Source organism: Anopheles arabiensis, chromosome 2 (assembly GCF_016920715.1).
Source record: "Anopheles arabiensis isolate DONGOLA chromosome 2, AaraD3, whole genome shotgun sequence".
In the NCBI taxonomy this organism is placed as follows: Eukaryota; Metazoa; Arthropoda; class Insecta; order Diptera; family Culicidae; genus Anopheles; species Anopheles arabiensis.
The window spans coordinates 93,174,717-93,193,908 of record NC_053517.1 but is presented as its reverse complement, the minus strand read 5'-3'; the positions used below and the strand labels follow the sequence as shown (position 1 = coordinate 93,193,908).

At 46.2% G+C, this 19,192-nt stretch overlaps 1 protein-coding gene across 1 annotated transcript in view; it reads left to right on the top strand.

The window, feature by feature from the left end:
• The first annotated feature begins 643 nt into the window (after positions 1-643).
• The window catches only part of LOC120897279 (synaptic vesicle membrane protein VAT-1 homolog-like), a 72,698-nt gene continuing 54,149 nt past the window's right edge, over positions 644-19,192 (top strand). The window contains exon 1 of the mRNA XM_040302030.1: positions 644-1,399. The gene's annotated coding sequence lies outside the window, so the exon portion shown is untranslated. The remainder of the gene's footprint in view (positions 1,400-19,192) is intronic.

The following is a 19,192-nucleotide window of genomic DNA, read 5'->3' as shown; positions in this document are numbered from 1 at the left end:
TTCTCTTTCCTACTATCCGTCTCTGACAGCCGCGGTCGGTCGAACAAAGCCAAACCTTGGAGAAGTCAAAAAAAAAAAAACGCTCACAAAAAGGCACTGCAGCGGCTAACAACTGTTTTATTCCATATGGCAATTCATTCGAAGTCTTGTAACGCATTTTGGGTGAATCATTTTGTAGCGAAAAATCGACAAATGTTTGATTGTTTTGATGCCGTCATGGAGTTGCCGGCGATTTAAATCCATATGCCCTCTCCCTTCCACTGCGCTAGCGGCCGTTGGAAGCGAATGGATTGCTCAGTATGGGTGCAACGCTATACACGCACACACACGCACATCTGCAATGCCTTTCTTTTTTTTTCACACACTCGCCCATAGCCAAGCGGCTTCGTTCTCTCTTTCTAGCACTGCGCAGTTGTGTGGTACGCTGTACGATACGCGCGCTGCTCTTCGTGTGCGTGTGTGTGTGCGTGCGTGCATCCCATGTGAAAAAGAGACACAAAGCAAGCATTGCAGCTGGCAGAGGAAAGAAAGAGAGTGCACAGTTCTCTCTCTCTCCCCTACACGTCTGTGTGTATGTGTGTGTGTGTGTGTGTGTGTGTGCGCTAGAGCACGTCCGTTCACGTCGTTCGCATTTCGCACCTCACCGTCGATCTCACTTCTCACGAAACATCCTTAGCGTTCGGTTGTGTGTCCGTGCGTCTCCGGCCATTTTTGTCCCAAGCAAGTAAGCCACACCAAGGCGAAGCAAAAAAGCCAGTGTTCAGTTCGCTCCTGCGGCTAGTCAGTAGAGGTCACAGTCAAACCGTAGCGGCAGTGTGTCCAGTCCGTTTTTGTTTGTTACGTGTGTGTACACATCTCACCTGGCAAGCAGAAGCCGCGCCGTATTCATCCCCGCGGCAGCTCAATCGAGCAAGCAACAGAATTTAAAAAAATAATAATCCAAAACCGGTAAGGGATCATCTCGGTTCCTTTGTTCCCCGCGCGGCCAGCCAGTGTGTGCGTGTCACTCGACAGTGCGTGTTCTGTCGTTCTGTGTGCGCGCGTGTGTGTTTTAGTCTCCGGTGGAGAGAAGGCTGGAAAATTTTCTAGTGCGAAGGAATTCAGCAAGCGAAACAGTGCTAAAAAGCCGTGCCATTGTGATCACCTGTGCGTGTGTGTGTGTGTGCGTGTTAGAAGCTTGGAAAGATCCTCTCAACACAGCAGTGTGCACGTGTGTGTGTGTGTGTTTGTTTGAAGGTACTGAAAGGAAGAGTTCGCCCGTAGTTTCGGAGCACCAAAAAAAACGCACCACAAAAACAGGAAGAAAAGCTGCACAAGTGTCCATCTTATTTTGGTCTGTGGCCATCTTGCTCTGAAGGTATCCCCTCCCGCTCCTCTGTGCGCAGGATAAAAAGAACAGGTAGGTTTCGCTGCCAAATTGTGGTGTAAAACAAACCCCAAGAAAAAACAAGGGAATTAATAGAAAGTAGGAAAATGGCACATCCATGCATGTGTGTACTTTGATCGGTGGTGTGTGCGGTGTAATAATGGATAAAACTTGCCGTGTTGTAACATATTGCAACAACCAAACATGTCCTGACTTCCGATTTGCAAAGTGTGAGCGAAAGAGAGCGAGACCGAGACACGTCAAAGCAAGCCGGCCGCTCCAGTGAGATGTGTTTCGAGTGGCTTTTTTTGTGATAGTAAAATTGTTCGTTTTGAAATGAATTTTGCAATTAGAAGAAAAAAGACCCATTAAAATCTGATTTGAAAAACGAAAAACAGACTCTTTTTTGTACGCACAATATTCCAATAAGTCTATTTCTCAACACGTGCGATCACAAGAAAGGCCCCTACACAAAACGGTCGCGGTTTCGCTCATTTTAGATACCGAATTAAAGCAAATAAAATGCCATAAATCTAATCAATTTCAAATGTGTCACCCGAGCCATAGCTAAGAAGAAGAAGAAAAATAAAAAGAATACACACACACATGGTTCAGAGCACAGCGAAGATTGTTCTCGTTAGTTCTGTTCTGTGCTCTGTTCGTGTCACACACATGGTGGTGGGCCCATTATCTTCACTTTTACTTGCGCGCTTTGGTGGATGATCCGGACGAGATCTGTCTGTCTCTCTAAAAAGATCTCAGAACCGTTCCCAGTCTCTGGCGCACTGCGCGGTGCCGAGAAAGCGAACAAGAAACACTTGTTCTCTCTCTCTCTTTCCGATTCACACTTGCGAGCGGTCTTGGCTGCTGCGCGACCTCTCTTTTCAATGCTTACTTTGCTTGCGTCGTGTGTCCAGCCTTCCGCGCTTCTTCTGCTTCCCACACACACACACACACACATTCGCGCAGGACAATCGGGAGGCCCTTCCCCCCACCTCCTTTTCAACCCCCCCAACCTCTTGCGATCGGTCAATTGATGGCGTCGATTCAAATCGCTTTTCGAACGGTTTCGCTCTCCTTTTTGACCTTCTTCCTTCCTTCTTCTTCTTCTTCTTTAACCCCTTTGCCGTTTTCCCGTGGCACAAATGTGTCAACGCAACACACACACACACGCACACGAGAGTCACACGCCGTGTGCATGTGTTATCGGTTGGTCCGTTTTCTTCTCTTCGTCCGATTGCGTGTGTGTGTGTGTGCCCTTCCGCGCCGTGGCCGCTGCCCCCACGCATCATCAGCGCTTTTAATGGCCGTTACACGTTACGGCGCTTTTCGAAACGAAAGAGCAGTAAAGGGGGATGGGACAACACGCGCGCACACGACAGAGAGGGAAGAAATTTGAAAAAAGGGATCAGAAAACGGTCGTTTTGAGTGTTTTTTGTTGTTGGTTCGTTCCTTACTCGTCGGCTAGTGGTGCATGATTTGAGAACGAACGGTCGTTATTTTGGATTTTGAAATGGGTAAATGAGAGGGAACGAAACTGAGAGAGTGAGAGAGAGAGAGAGTGCGAACCTTTTTTGCAAAAGGAAGGGAAACAGCGCCTCCACGCTTTTAATTGTTTCAAAATGGACAGTTTCGAAACGTTAACGTTTCTTTATTTTCCTCCCTACACTCCCATTGCCGTTCCACCCCCGGCTTACCTTCTTTCGCTATTTGATTTGCGCAAATCAACCCGCCAGGGGGATGGGTGCACACACACACACACCCCTGTTGTTTTGCGGGGCAGTTTTGTCCTTTTAAGCATGTTTGTATTAGTAATCGAAAGGTTTGTAACACTGTCGATGACGAAGGGAAGAAAGGGACACTCGATGCGCGGCATTAGTGTGTGTGTGTGTGTGTGTGTGTGTTTACCGCATGCACGCAAACCGCGTGTGCGTGTGCCTGCTTAGACGCATCGGAAAGGAGGCGGGTGGGTGGGGGGCTGGCATTGGGAGGGTGTGAAAATGGAACGGATAAACAAAAATGGCTCGAGAAGCGCGCTGAAACGGCAAAGGTGTGTAGTAGGCAGCGGAATGGGGCAAATAATGCACGAAGAAGAAGAAGAAGAAGAGGATCAATTTTTCATCCTCCATACGGTTGTGCCTTTGCTACCACCCCCCTCCCCATCCTCCACTTCATCCCCTATGCTATGAACCCTTTCGATAGCATACGCACACACATACATACACACATGCTGTTGCTGCGGCTGTTGTTGGTTGTGTAGCGCGCGCGTCTGCTTTGTCGCTCTGCTTGCGCGATGGTGGTGAGTCATAATTATTTCATTCTGAGCCTCTCCCTTCCCCCTGCCACCACCCCTCTTCCCTCCCATGACGCTTGTTGCCCGGTCCGGCCGCTTTGTAACCCTTTGGCTGTGCTTCTTCGTTCGAGATCTCGAGGGTGGGGTTGTTTGGCAAGGAAAAGAAGGGTTCAGGCACTCTGCAGGCCTTTAAATGTAAGTGTGTGTGTGTGTGTGTGTGTGTTTGCGTATATTTGCATTTATTTTGTTATTGCTAAAAGTCGATGTGTGTATAATAGTCCGATGGAAAAGTGAGGTTTTTGTTTGTAGCGAATTTACCTTTTGCTTGCTTTTCCGATTGGTCCGATTGGATTATGAAATGGTTTTTGAGAGGTTGAAAGCCAAGACAGCGGTACCATATGGAACGGTGAAATTTGAAACGAAATTAAAAATTTCAAATAAGAAATTACATGATTTAAAATAAAAAAAAAAAGAATTGCTGTTGGAATATTTAGGGGGTTTTCCATTTCAATGTCAAAACTCAATTATTACTATTCAAATACGTTAGAGATTATTATGACCTCGAAGAGCTAATTCTGATCATCCAGATCGTTGTGCCTGGTGCATCAAGATGATTTCCATCACCAAGTGGACCCAAAATTTGGCTTATAGAATATTAAAAAAAAAAAAATACAAAAATTAATTTAAATATCATGTGAACGACATTAACTTCAACTGCAAAACAAGCTCGCTTACAGTAACAAATATTTATTGTTCCACATCTCACCCGCCCATTTAACTGTCTACTTGTGCTGCGTCATACTGCAGACAAATGACGAAAGTCTTCTTTTGTGCTGGTTTAAACATATTTTCCTTCAAACTTCAAGAAAAAGCAAATTTGTCTTCCCTGTCTTCGAGCGCGCGCGTTATCAGTAAGTTACTAACGGGGCTGGTAGGGCCGTGTATATGCGCCTTGGCCGCCACCTTTGCGGTTCACCTTTGTTTTTGCTCGTCTGCCTGCGCGCGTTCTTTGGCGCAGAATTGTTTGATTTGCTCTGCCTGCTTGTGTGGCGTGGCTTCTAGGTGGTTGCTTCGGTGGTTGTTGGCCGTACGTTGTTTTCTCTTCGCTGCAAAAACACATTTCGTTCCACCTCGCTGAACAACAAACACAACAGAGAGATACTTACACGCTTCCAAAACGCTTAATGTGTGCCCGGTGCACACACACACACATACATTTCATAAACACAGCTCTCCCTTCTCTTGCACTATCAAACCCGAAAACAAAAACAACAAAAAAATGGTTCAATTTCGCCAACAAGCGCGCCAAATCGTCGGCGCATAATGAATAAACGTGTTTGTGAGTGTGAGTCGGGGCACTGCAATGTGTGCATTTGTGGAGTTCCCTTTTTCTCTGCCCTTATCATCTGCATCCATCCAACGAGAACATTCTTTGTTTTTGGGGGGGGGGGGTTTAATTCAAAACGACCACCCAATAATAACAACAAACCCCCCACTCCACGTCGTTGCACCCCGAATGACCTTTCAAGGCGTCTTTCTTTCTCCCGGTGCATATTTTTTTTATCTCTTCGTCAGGAGGGAGCGTACAAGCGAAGTTAGGAGGACGCAAGAATAATTTGCACAAGGCGTGTTCTTATCAAAGGGGGGTGCAAACTGTGCTATTTTTCTACTCGGCGTGGATTTAAGACTTGCCCTGCTTTCCTTCGCTTGGGTTTTTTTTTATCTTTCCCTTGAACAAGGTCTCAAGAAAGAACGATGTGAGGAGTAGTCGGTTGTAGTGGTGGGAGCTCGGAATCGGACCTACCCGATTCCGATTCCGTGTTCGGAATCAATTCCGGAGCCGATTACGATCATGGAATCGATTCCGATTCCGGAGTCGATTCCCGAGCCGATTCCCGAGCCGATTCCCGAGCCGATTCCGGAGCCGATTCCGGAGCCGATTCCGGAGCCAATTCCGGAGAAGATTCTGGAGCCGATTTCGGAGCCGATTCCGGAGCCGATTCCGGAGTTGGCTCCGGAGCCGATTCCGGTGTTGACTCCGGAGCGAAATCAGTCCGGGAATCTCCATGAGAATGGATCTTTTACAAGTAAATTTGGATTTTTGCGGTTATCAATACGTAGTATGATTGGACCCAAACGTCTTTTTTTATGGCGATGCCGAAACTGACTCCGTTTGGTAGCCGATTCTAATTTATGAGCCATTTCCGATTCCGGAGCCGACTTCGATTCCGGAGTCGATTCCAGAGTCGATTCCGGAACCGATTCCGATTCCGGAGCCGATTCCGGAGTCGATTCCGGAACCGATTCCTATTCCGGAGCCGATTCCGGAGTCGATTCCGGAGCCGATTTCGGAGCCGATTCCGGAGCCAATTCCGGAGAAGATTCTGGAGCCGATTTCGGAGCCGATTTCGGAGCCGATTCCGGAGCCGATTCCGGAGTTGGCTCCGGAGCCGATTCCGGTGTTGACTCCGGAGCGAAATCAGTCCGGGAATCTCCATGAGAATGGATCTTTTACAAGTAAATTTGGATTTTTGCGGTTATCAATACGTAGTATGATTGGACCCAAACGTCTTTTTTTATGGCGATGCCGAAACTGACTCCGTTTGGTAGCCGATTCTAATTTATGAGCCATTTCCGATTCCGGAGCCGATTCCGGAGTCGATTCCGGAACCGATTCCTATTCTGGAGCCGATTCCGGAGTCGATTCCGGAGTCGATTCCGGAACCGATTCCTATTCCGGAGCCGATTCCGGAGTCGATTCCGGAACCGATTCCTCTTCCGGAGCCGATTCCGGAGTCGATTCCGGAACCGATTCCTCTTCCGGAGCCGATTCCGGAATCGATTCCGGAAACTGATTCCGGACCTACTATCCGGAATCGATTCCAGAAAACTGCGGAGCTAGCCGGAATCGATTCCGACAAAAACTTCATTTTTCCCATCACTAGTCGGTTGGTGGGTTCGGTTGGTGTGTAAATATATTTTTGTTTTGATTGCTTTGTTTCTTTACGGGCACTGTTGTTGTTTGTGCGGATAATTGTGGCAGCCGCCGCCGACGCCGGGCGATAAGGCCATGTCTCTTCCCCGGGCTTAGCTTGTTTGCATCGCTGAGCCCCCTGACCAAGACGACTGGAAGTGCAATATACCCAGTTGCAATGTTGCATTGTTGATTTTGGGCTCTGTTAGATGTATCTTTCTTTGCAACGAAATTGAGGCAATTAAGCAACATTAACCTTAATATTAGGATTCGGTTCATTTTTTGTATAACTTGTTGATAATGTCTTCATCATAATCTTTTTAAACTACTTTGTAGTCAGTATCAAACAGTCAGCAAACATCGTCACGGCTTAACTCTACGCAATGCCGTTCTATCGCCAACTTGGATCTATTGCACAACAAACACCGATGAGATGACCTCGTCGACAACACGCCAGCTGTTCTTCCAGAGCGAACAGGCATTCGGGGGAATCTTTCATCATTAACCCGACCGGAAACGGTCAATCGAGTATGAATGAATTCGCACAAGCATGTTTAACAAACACGCTCGCACTGCGAACGTATAGAACGCACGTGATGAACGACGGGTTTTAAATGCTTCACTTCAAATGCTTGGGTTGATTTTGGGCCTATTGCTGGCTTTGTGTTAGCGGTTAAACTCTACCCAAATGCTGTAGAAGAAAGCAGAAGGATCTGTTTTGCGCCCGTGGGCCATTTGGCTGTTGATGTTCTTCCCTGTCTCTTGTTGCAATCAATTCGTAACGTTCGATCATTGGTCGTTGTGCAAAAAACTAAAGGTTGATCGTGTGGGGATCGTACCACGCGGTTTTTTTTTGCAAAAGGTGGTCCCAATGCGAACCCAAGAAAGCGTACTCTTTGCTTCCTCGCAACTCCCTGCAGACGAAGCTGCTTCTCGCGGTGTGTGGTGTCGAGAACAGATAACTTCCGGGCATTAATTTTAATGTCTTCAACCCGTTTTGTCCCGTAAAATAGTGTGGCCAGTCGATCAGAGTACACTCGCCTCGTCGCTTCTTCGTTCACCGTGTGCCCCACGGTGGGATTTTGCCATTCCACACGGTGGGTTACCCCTTTAGCTCTCTAGTTTTTGTTTCTTTCCTATTCGTTCTCTATTATTTATTTCGTCATTTGTCTTAACCATGCTTTGCGCGCCGGCCGGGTTCTCCACCGTTAGCACTTGCCCGTTTTATTCGTATTCCGTGCTCCGTGCCTTTTTGTTAGACCATTCGTACCCGTCTTTTTGTTTTGTTTTCATTTTTAAACATTTTTATTCTTTCCTCGCCCGGCAACAAATCTTAGATCCTAGATCATATCCCTCGAGGGTATTCATTCCGTGTGGAGCTTGTCCGTCTTTTTTTTTGACAACCGTTGGGTGTTTCTAAAGCGTAAGAATATCTCTTTTTCACAAGAGTACAATCCGATCACGTGACTCTGTGGCTAGTGTGTGCCGTAGGGGTTTTATTTGTATTGTTATTATACCATCATCACACCGGAAGTGGGAATGTGTGTTTCGCCACGCCAACAATATTCTCCAGGGCCGGTGGCGTCACAATTGATCGATTTGAATGAGGAAGTACGAGCCATTGCCGGAAGTTGATACCGATTACGGCGCGGACTTGCAAATCGTCGTCTAGGTTACGAAAGATGGATAGGCAGTCAGCAGCTATTGTTTGCTGGAACGAACTTCGGAGAGGTGTGGAATTAGGGAATCCGGTGTTAAATTTTACCTAAAACTTAAATGCTCGAATTCGCGATGGGTTTTCTGTTAGTTAGGGTGTGACATAAAAATACGCTCACAGATGTAAAGATCTTTATAAGAATCTGCTTAAGAGCATCAAAAGAATCTAATGTCTGCAAATAATTCGCGAAATAATCGCAAACAACGCGTTCTTAGCGTTATAATGAAAAGGAAGCACAATTCTGGCACTAAATTAAGCAATTCCATCTTACTTGGGGAGCTAATTTCCTAAGCCGCCCACCCCCTCGCCCTCGTAACGGCCACTTATCTCAAACGGCAGTCAAATCACATTTCGCAGCTTAATTGGATGTTCGCCGCGCGTGCAGAGCGATTGGATTACGGCCAAGAACACGAAGCAGAAGCGGTTTGGAAAATGCCGTAACCACCATCACCACCAACCACCGACATCTCCCCCACTTTGTGTGCATTTTCGCATGACGATCACTTACAAATTGCTGTGCGGTGTTTATTCTCTCACAGTGGTTTTCTCAGTTCCGTGAAACGTGTTCTCTGTTCTCTCCGGTTCTGGTGAGAACACGGACATGGATCAAATTTCGAAATTGTAGTTTCCGGTGGGTTTTGTTGGTTCCTGTGTTGCAGACAGGCTTCTCTTTGCTGCTGTAGTACGGTTGCCCCTCGGGAGCGCTACCGGGGGCTTCCACCGTCCGGTTTCAGTTGCACGAGAGGCTCCGCAAAGCAAAGCGTTCGTCGTCATACACGTGACTTTGCTTTCAATTTTTAAAGTCTGCCATTTAAAGTTGGCTTATGGGGGAGAGGAAAACACTAGAGGAAGAAGAAGATGCAAGAGAATGGGTTGTCTTCGGTTCGTTCAACTTCCGGGTGTGTTGCACTGCAGCGAGAGCTGGGCACCATATGGAAGACGTTATGGGTGCAAAACTGTCAATAAGGTTACAGAGCTTGGTTGCAATGTACAGCGACAACCCTACCAAGCTAGCTTATTGGATTTTGCAAAGCAAAACTGCGGAACAACTGCTGTTATAGGAAATATTAAAACGATATTTCTCGAGCAATTTCAGTTACTTCCTCTGTTGGGATAAAGCCATGCATATGTTGTCCAGTATGTATATTTGTGGTCGTGCGTCCCTCCTCTGCCAGTGACAAACGGTTTCGTCTGAGCACACACAACTGTAACTGTAGTTCTCTCAATTTTGTGCATCTCATTTCACATTTCACCATCATAAATCAAACCCTGGGCACCATTCTTTTTGCCTGGCTTTGGTGCTATACATTGCATCGTTTCGTGTATACGTGAGTGCGAATGATGTGTCCAGTCGGCAGTTCCCCCAGCAGTAGAGGTCCTACTTTCAGGACCAGGAGAGGACTACGAAAAATGGGTGTGTGCTCTGGTGATTGCATGAGTGTGTACTCTCACCCAACACAGTCCGCGCGCGCGTTTGTGTGCGCCTGGAAGTAGATTTATGGCGATAGCAAGTGGAAAACAACGTGAACCTCACCTCCTCACGCATTTTTGTGGTTTGGTTTGGATGGGCTGATGGGAAAAGAGGCTGGACGAGGAAGGACTGCTGCACATTCGCTGCAACGATGATCAATTTTGTCCGCGTGGGAAGTTGACAATCGAAGTTCAAGTGTGTTGTCATGCGCGGCCGGAGTGAATTATTTCATTACCATATTTATTGGAGATAGTTATTCAGAGCATTGAACATTGGGAGACTTTCTTTTTTTCATTTTTCACACCGGGAGTTTGAATATCTCCGATGTCCTAATGATTATTTCCAGAAAATTTGCCTCAAAGTTCCTGAAATGTCAACAATTCCAAGCATAAGTCGCAAAACATATGCTCTGCAATTAAATCCTGTGAAACGCAATTCCAAAATTGAAAAGCATGTCCTTGATAGCGCAGTGGCTGGTCAAATTCGCATCAATTACGCCTACACGCCAATCACGCGTGTCCATTCACTTCCGTCCAGAGCATCTCCCTGGTCATGTCCGTCGATGGCGCCAATGTTGAGTTGAGCAGCAGCAGTAGATATCAAACAACAAACACCACCAACAGGCTTCTCGTACCTTCAGTAAGAGAGCTCCAAACCTGTACCATATGGTGTGAGCGGAAGAACCAAGGGATTTTGGGGTTGGGTAGTGCCAGGATGGATCCATCTCGGCGTCCATTTTCGCATCCTAAAAAGCTTTTGCCCTGTGTGCAAAAGTGGTTGGCAATCGTCGTTGTGCGACTGCGCTGGCTGCTGTCGTCTGGGGGGAGTCCTGTCCAACAGTGGGGGGGCATTTCATCGCCCACGCTGCTGAGAAGGGCACGTGCGCACACATACACACATACACACATACAGGAAACGTTGCTGCCCTGTGTCTAACCAACCCACGCGCGAAATCCTTCGATTGCCATTCGGTGTAGAGTCCGGCCTCTCTCGCTGTCCCTCCCGGCTTTTGAAAGAGGGAGAGCGAGAGAGATTGATTGGGACCAAGCGCGCCCATGGAACAGGGAATTGAAAATTATCCTTCGGGAATAATGCGGTTCAATTAGAGCTCTTGGAGCCGAGCATGGCGGAGCGAAAGAAGTGCAAACGTCAACGGGAAGGGGTAGCAGCAGCATAGCATCAGCGCTCTGCTTGGAATTACCACCGTCCATTAGCTCGGACGGTGCAGTCTTGTTTGTTGCTGCCTGTATTGGTATCCGTTGGGCTTGGCACTACGAAAAGACGCCAATCAATCAAAAAGGTGGAGGAGCTCATTGGAGTTAAGTTAAGCAGCAGCTTTCAAGGTAATGGCTGAAGTCAACATATGGTAGGACATTAGTAGTGCGATAGTCAGGCAAAGGAGCTTATCAAATAAGATCATACATATGACGAGATATATGGCAATCGTTAAGAACGGCTTAGATTGTATTCTTCAAATGTATGTTGTAGCTAAAGATCTTATATTTTAACGCTTGTTTTCGTACTGTGTGTTTCAAACTTAAAGAACCTATCATAGATGTCGCTGTTTTAATAATACTGGTACATTTATTAGGATCTGGATCATCTGTTTTATAATCAATTTATCAAGGCTTTATTACTGTGAAGTAAATAAAAAACAAAAATTACGCTAGGCATACATGAAATGTTACTTACTTACTTACTTATCCGGCACTACAACCGCTTTGCGGTCTTGGCCTGCCTCAGGAGTGTCCGAAACCGCTCACGGTCTCGCGCCTTCGTCTGCCAGTCCGTTATCCCGGCCTTAATGGCGGACGCCTCCACGCCATCTTGCCACCTCAATTTGGGCCTACCACGCCTCCTCTGTCCTTGTGGCCTTCCTAAAACGACTTTACTGGCTGGGTCGTCCGTTTCCATGCGTACAACATGGCCAGCCCACCGGAGCCTGGCAAGCTTGATACGCTGCGCGACAGTGAGGTCGCCGTACATCTCGTATAGCTCGTCATTATAGCGGCTCCTCCATTGTCCTTCCACACATACGGGGCTAAGTATCCTTCTGAGCATCTTCCTCTCGAACGCGGCTAAGAGGGTTTCGTCAGATTTGGACAGTGTCCATGTCTCAGAGGCGTATGTGAGTACCGGAACTATATAGGTACTATATAGTCCCAGCTTCGTCCGACGCGACAGGTTCTTTGAGGTAAACTGCTTTTTCACGCTGTAGAATGACCGGTTGGCAGCCAGCATCCTTGCGCGCAACTCAGCTTCCATGCTACTGTCGTTGCTGACCTTTGACCCAATATAGGTGAATTCTGGGACGACTTCAAAAGTGCGTTCACCTATCTGCACGTCACGCCTACGTAGATTCTGATTATTTGTTGGTGGGCCCGCTGATGTTGCCACCATCAGTTTTGTCTTTGCCTCGTTTATCTGCAATCCGAGGCTCTCTGCCGCCTGCTCGATCCCTTGGTAGGTTTCTGCTACATAGGAGAACCGCAGACCAATGATGTCTATATCATCAGCGTATGCCAGGATCTGGGTTGACTTATAGAAGATGGTTCCCGTAGTCTCCACCCTCGAGTCGCGGATGGCCCTCTCTAGCGCCAAGTTGAATAGGAGACAGGCAAGCCCGTCCCCCTGGCGCAGACCTTTGATGTAGTGATGGGAAAAATGAAGTTTTTGTCGGAATCGATTCCGGCTAGCTCCGCAGTTTTCTGGAATCGATTCCGGCTAGCTCCGCAGTTTTCTGGAATCGATTCCGGATAGTAGGTCCGGAATCAGTTTCCGGATAGTAGGTCCGGAATCAGTTTCCGGAATCGATTCCGGAATCGGCTCCGGAATCGGAATCGACTCCGGAATCGGCTCCAGAGATGATTCCGGAATCGGTTCCGGAATCGACTCCGGAATCGGCTCCGGAATAGGAATCGGTTCCGGAATTAACTTCGGAATCGGCTCCGGAATAGGAATCGGTTCCGGAATCGGTTCCGGAATCGACTCCGGAATCGACTCCGGAATCGGTTTCGAAATCGATGTCGGCTCTCGAATCGGAAATGGCTCATAAATTAGAATCGGCCACCAAACGGAGTCAGTTTCGGCTTCGCCATAAAAAAAGGCGTTTGGGTCCAATCATACTACTTATTGATAACCGCAAAAATCCAAATTTACTTGTAAAAGATCCATTCTCATGGAGATTCCCGGACTGATTTCGCTCCGGCGTCAACACCGGAATCGGCTCCGGAGCCAACTTCGGTATCGACTCCGGAATCGGCTCCAGAATCTTCTCCGGAATTGGCTCCGGAATTGGCTCCGGAATCGGCTCCGGAATCGGCTCCGGAATCGGCTCCGGAATCGGAATCGATTCCAGCATCGGAATCGGCTCCGGAATTGATTCCGAACACGGAATCGGAATCAGGTAGGTCCGATTCCGAGCTCCCACCACTACTTTGATGGTAGCAAAAGGTCCTGAGAGTTTTCCATCCACCCTCACCTGGCATGTGACGTTGGTCATAGTCATTCTAACTAGCCTTATCAGTTTGGCCGGGATTCCAAATGAGCTCATGGCGTCGTACAGTTTTACCCTGGCTATGCTATCGTATGCGGCCTTGAAGTCAATGAAGAGATGGTATGTGTCGTGTCTGTATTCAGCCATCTTCTCCAAGATCTGCCGCATGGTGAAGATCTGATCAGTGGTTGATTTTCCGTTTCGGAATCCTCTTTGATAGTTTCCTACTATCTCTTCGACGTGCGGGACAAGGCGATCCTGAAGCATCAGGGAGAATATTTTATAGGCGGTATTCAACACCGTAATACCCCTGTAGTTGTTGCAGTCCAACCTGTCTCCCTTCTTGTATACGGGGTAGATGATGCCGAGATTCCAATCACAAGGCATCGATTTGCTATCCCACACCTCAGTAACTATTTGATGAATTTCGTTTTCTAGACGTGCACCTCCATTCTTGACCAGTTCAGCTGCAATTCCGTCGGTTCCGGGTGCCTTGTTATTTTTCAGCCGACGGATAGCCTTTCGTGTTTCTTCTATGCTAGGTGGCAGTAGCATGACACTATCTGCTAGTGGCGCTTCTAGCTGTTCGCTAAACTGGTCATTGAGTAATTCATCAAAGTACTGAGCCCACCGCGAGAGGACCTCTGGCTGGTTACTAACCAGATCTCCATCCTTGTTGCGACAGCAGGTTACCTTGGGTACAACGTTGTTTCGGTGACCTGCTATCGCTTGGTAAAACTTTCGTGTCGGTCCGTACGCCTCTCTGGTTTGCTCGAGTTCCCGCATGTTTTGCTCTTCCAAAGCATGCTTCTTGGAGCGGTGAATTCGTCTCTCTTCGCGTCTAAGCCGTGAATATTCCTCTGCGCATCCCCGCGTTCTATGCCGTTGCTGCATTGCTCGGTATGCATTATTCTTACGTTCGGTCACTTGTCTGCATTCATCGTCGAACCAGCCAGATTTGGTGTTGCCACGACGTGGTGGGAGTATATTTCTTGCACAGTTAAGGAGTATATTTAAAAACAGCATAATAAGCGTCACAATTAGTTACGGTCGCACAGTGTCATTCGTAAGACACGGTACATCAACAAGACGGATTAGGGTTGGTGTTCTCAAACGAACCGAGGTGTTTTCATAAGCGCCTCTGTTTGCGCCATAAAAAAAGAAAGTTCCGGTTTCTGAAAGGTTTCTGAGAAGCACATTTTTACGATCGATGCTACAATAAACACTTTGAAACCAGTTAAAAAAATGTTTATAAAAATCAAAATTGGGGCCCTTTCCGTTTGAAATTCGTAGGCTGAAATTTCAGCCTGTCAGCTATTTCCATTGTATAGCAGTTTTCGAGCAGCTATCATAGTGGGTATAATATAAAAGTGGGCTTATCCCAAGGTGTATGAATTTAGAAGACTATTTTTTATCGCTTCTGCTTCTGAATGAAGATTTTAAGAGTGTTTTGAGCATTCGTCAAGCCTCCAGAAAGCTCGTTGGAGCAAAAGTTTTCACTCGTTCTGTCAAAAAGTGATGTTCAAAATTGGTTATAAAAAATGCTATGAGACCACCTGGACTACATACACTTTGATTCCAGATTCCATCACCTGATTTTTTTAATGCACCTTGGGATAAATGTAAACAACACCGTTTTTTCGAGCAGGTACTCGAATCTAATTCTAGCTTTGTGGCTACAATAATCTAGACTGAAAATCGCAGGCTAGTTTTTTGTGTGGTTTTGTATGGATTGTTTGCATGATTTCAGCCTCCAACTGTCAAACTCCATACAAAAAACTAACTAGAATCGTGAAGGTCCCCATTATTTGAAAAAAGATTTAGAACTCTTCGTATAACCAAGCAGGTATGCTTCATATAGTATCTGTTGAAGTATTGTGCTGAATCTCTGTTTGTAGAAGATAGATATTCGTATTGAATTTATCTTCAGTTCAATTTAAGATATGTCTTTTGCAATGTGGCTACCTTCCGTACGGCATTTGATAGAAACTCCCTGGAGATGCCAGCCCTTACTCCATCTCTACCAGGTTCGTCATAAAGGCTCCATTTCTTGGATCATTCCCACCGGCCTCTCTCCAGTGTCACTGGAATGGATATGTGTCGGCGATGAAATATTTTGCGTACGAATGCCATTCCATCCGGCAATAATAATGCAACCAACCCATCATTTGCCCCGAATGTCTTACCATCGGTGGCAGCTTCCATCAGCAGAGCACAATCGATTGCCATTGACGGGGGATGGGATCGCTCGAGCCTCTCCTTGGCTTTCTGCAGTGTGTGAGAGAGAAGCGATCCCTTTCTATAAGAATGTCCACCGTTGTTGTGTGAGCGTCTTCTTCGCTCTGGCGGTGTGGAACGCAATTGGAAGATTTATCGGTGGTGGCTGTGTGTGTGTGTGTTTTTTTTTCTCGCTCTCCTTCTCCTCAACCCCCTCATATAATGGCGAAATATTTAGGTCACTTAAGGCATTAAGAAGACTGAGCTGAACGGGAGAATAAAAACAAAAGTGGCAGCAGCAACTGAAACAACAACAAAAAAAGAGTTGTGCTCCAAAAGCATTCTGTGCTGGAAAATCAATCCCCATGAGAAGTTCCCAAAGTGTTGTAGTGTGTGCGCGCAGCAAAGCGAAAGAAAGGCAGAGAAGGGTACTTTCGGGTGGTAAAGGATGATTGAAATTAATATATCGTCCAGACGCGCGTCCAGACCGATCTCGCAACGGCAGTGGGTTTGGGATTTTTGGATCACACTCTATCCCTTGCTGCGGCTGCGGAGTAGTAACCCCGAAACAAGTGAACCGTCTGTCTGTGTTCCGCTGGTCCATTTGGTCAGTGCCATCAGAGATCTCACCCCCCATTGGCACTGGAAGATCGCATGTGTTCGTTTTGGGTACGGTTTGCGTACTTGTGCGCGCGCGCGCCTTACTCTTTGCATTTCTTTTGCCCTCTTTAATGACTGCAATAAATTGTATTATATTGCTTTTTATCATCATACGCTGGCGGGGGCTGCTGCAGTGCTGAGACGAGTGAAAGTACACAAGTAGCAGTAGACGACGATGTGTGAAGCGTTGCAATTCGGGGGTGATGGGACAGATGTCAAGAACGTCTGGAGACTGTCCAGTGGGCGCGCGCATTTCTGGATGATTTTTATTTGGTAGGCAGCAAGTGACATATTATCACGCGGTGGAAACCGGAGCAGACAATTGTAGTCCAGTGCTTTCTTTTTAATTTTATGCTTTTGTGGGCAAATGGAAAGTTTCGTTTGTGTTGTGAAAAAATTGTTAAAATTATTAAATGGATTAAAAAAATGTGTTAAAAATTACATAAAATACATTTATAAAGTACATAAATAAAAGAAAATACCTGAAATAGAATAAACTAATGGAATAGAACAGAAATGAATCAAGAAAATGGTAAAATAAACAACGATATGTCAAAATAAAACAATAACAATGAAATACATAACATGAAAATACAATAAAACATATACAAAACGTACAAATGGAAACAGAAAATGGTACAACTGACATTGCTAACAGCATAACTAAGCAGCAACCTCACAGAACCATGCATTAACAACCAAAATTTGTGTAACCTATCGCTTGTAAATTGCTTGCCGGAAACCTTAATAACAGCAATAAATGGGTGCGAAAATGCGAAAATTTCCATGTCCATGAGAGCATATGCTGATGAGAAGCGAACACACATCCTCCCTACATCTCTTTGCACCCCCCCCTTTTTTCGCTTCCTTTCTCTTTTTTGCTGTTTCTTTGTGCTGTATGTGTGTATGTGTGACGTTCGGTGAAAAATGTGCACTGACACAAACGATCGCGAAGACAGGCGGTTGAGCATGAACGGAAAAAAAACTGAACGAATGATGCTACAAATGGCGTTCCTTCCTTGTGTGTTTCCTGTTTCCTCGTAGGGGATTTTCTTTTATTTTTCTTCTGGGAGCATATTGCTCAAAACTCGCATGAAGCACCAGCAGACACACATCATTGCTGCGTTGCGTTTAATAAATTTCATTAATTTCTGTCGCACTTGTTGTGGCGCTGGCGGGGTCGCCTGCCTCCTCCTGGATGCCTTTTTGCGCTCTGTGGCTTTGGCTCTGGTTGCACTGGTGCTAAAGGGTCTTTCATTCTGCTGCTTCACCCGATTGGTGCTGCAAAATATGTGCAAAACGTGCAAGATGTGAAATGAGAAATAGGGTTAAGATTTCATCGCCACTGCACGGAGTTAAAAAGTAATACTAGTGTGTGGTGGTAAAAGAACAGATGCTTGGAGGCGATGCGTTGGAAGTTCTGTTTAATGGTATTTTGCTTTCATGGTGTGTTCTTGCTCTCGGTTGCTGGACTATCCAAATTAAATGGTTAATAGTGTAGACTGTACAGAATAGAGGATAGTTAAAAGACTATACAGAAAACGTGTTGATACAATTATTATATATTTCTTTTGAATGGTTGTTAACAAACATAAAATATTTCTCATGTCCTATCATTTAAATATCATTTAAATATCTTGGTATCTGCTGCAAATCTACCACTTCCTTCTGCCGGCATTTTCATCTCTTCTCCTGCCCTTTCGCTACCCGCTGCGCAAACGATTTGTCTTAATTTTCCATTATCATTACTTTGGCCAATAGTTTCAATTAATTTTCACAATAAAACCACAGCTGACAGCGGCTGGACTTGCACCACTACATTTGTCCGAGCGATTATGGCGATTTGTGTTAAAGGGGGAGGCACGCAAAAGAGGGAGCCCAGTGAACGATTTTCTTGGCAGATGTAAGGGGCCAGATCCGTGTGCATGGTAAACGGATGCGCTCGAGAATGGGGCGGCAGGATTGCGCGTGGGAGGTAATCGAGGGTAAACTCCCACTTACCTTGGGCAGGGGGGGGGGGAGCAAAAGCCGCCGGTGGTACCGAGCGCGCAGACCGAGATCGTGCCCGAAAGCGGTAATAAAGAAATTTTACAATAAAAGTCAGCAATTATCGTCGTTTCCCGCTGTAAAACACATTACACCATTCACCTAAACCACCAACCACCTCTCCACACACTCTTTCTCTCCCGGGGGTGCACATTGCCGCGAGGCTGCGCTTCTGTTGCTGCTGCTGCAGTTGGCTGCTGTTGCTGCTGCGCTGTGTTATTGCGCCGCGTACCTCATATCCGGCGCGCGCAAATATCACGAACGACGATCGCGGTAACGTTTTTGCAGTGTTTTGCGCGAGACTTGTGCGCGTTGATGGGCGTTTGGAAGGGTCGATCACAGTCGGTGGTAGGAAGGGACCAAGAGAGGGATGCTTTTTCATATTTTTCTCTGCCTTTGCTTGCCATTCTCGCCCATGATCTATGAACGCGTGGCTACATGGCGTGGGGTGTTGTGTTGTGGCTCGCGAGAGCAGCACGAGTGTTTATTGGAGGAAATGATAATGTTGTTTGAAGGTGGTAGAAGAGGAATGGTTTGCGAACAACGGAAAAGGAAGCGTGCGTGATCGCGATCTGGCTTTGATCTAGGCATATAGTAGCTTTGGCTGTAACTTAAAAAGTCATTTTATTTAGCAAGTAAATTGCAAGATACGGCATACAAAGAATAATTGGTATTGATTTAAGGTAAGACGTAAAAATCATGCCAAACAACGAGTCACAATTGTAGTTCATCAAATTTCCCCAAAATATGTCAACGATAATCAATAACAAACACGTTTACATTCAAAATCTTAATTCGAATTCGCATGAAACAATTGATGATCCAATAGATAATTCTGATTCGATTCCGATCATTGCTGTTCAAGTGTTTTATTAATCGATTTCTTCCGATAAGAAACAACGTTAGCGACGATAACACGCAACTGTTACTCATTTTAGACAGAATTGTATAT